We start from the raw sequence: 425 nt of genomic DNA, 5'->3' as shown, positions 1-425 counted from the left end.
GCCACTCGCTGGCTGGCAGCAGGAGCTGCTTTGCAGCCAGCTGCATGGCCCATCCCCTGCCTGCCAGCACTCCCTGCTCCAGCTGGAGGGTGAGGAGGGCGGTTACTCTGTACAAAAGGGTGCACAATATCAAAATCCTCTTTATAAAAGAACAAAAAAACACACCGCAGTGCTAAAAAACCTCACATCCCCCCACCCCCCCCACCTGAATGTGCCTTTTGCTACCCCTTTACATTGCCACTCGTCCCATCTCTGCCTACACAACGTAGAAATACATTCGCTTGGGTTGGGTGCTTTTGTTTTCGTTGGGGGTGGGGGTGTTTTTTTTTTTGGCTTTGTTAATTTTTCAAAACTCTTCTATGACTTTCCAACAGTTCTCCCTGCAGGGACAGGCCAGGGTGGCGGGGAGGCGTGAGGCGATGCTG

This window comes from Merops nubicus, unplaced genomic scaffold (genome assembly GCF_000691845.1).
Source record: "Merops nubicus isolate BGI_N331 unplaced genomic scaffold, ASM69184v1 scaffold14280, whole genome shotgun sequence".
Taxonomy (NCBI): Eukaryota; Metazoa; Chordata; class Aves; order Coraciiformes; family Meropidae; genus Merops; species Merops nubicus.
The sequence above is the reverse complement of the archived record's forward strand: the minus strand, read 5'-3'. Positions refer to the sequence as shown.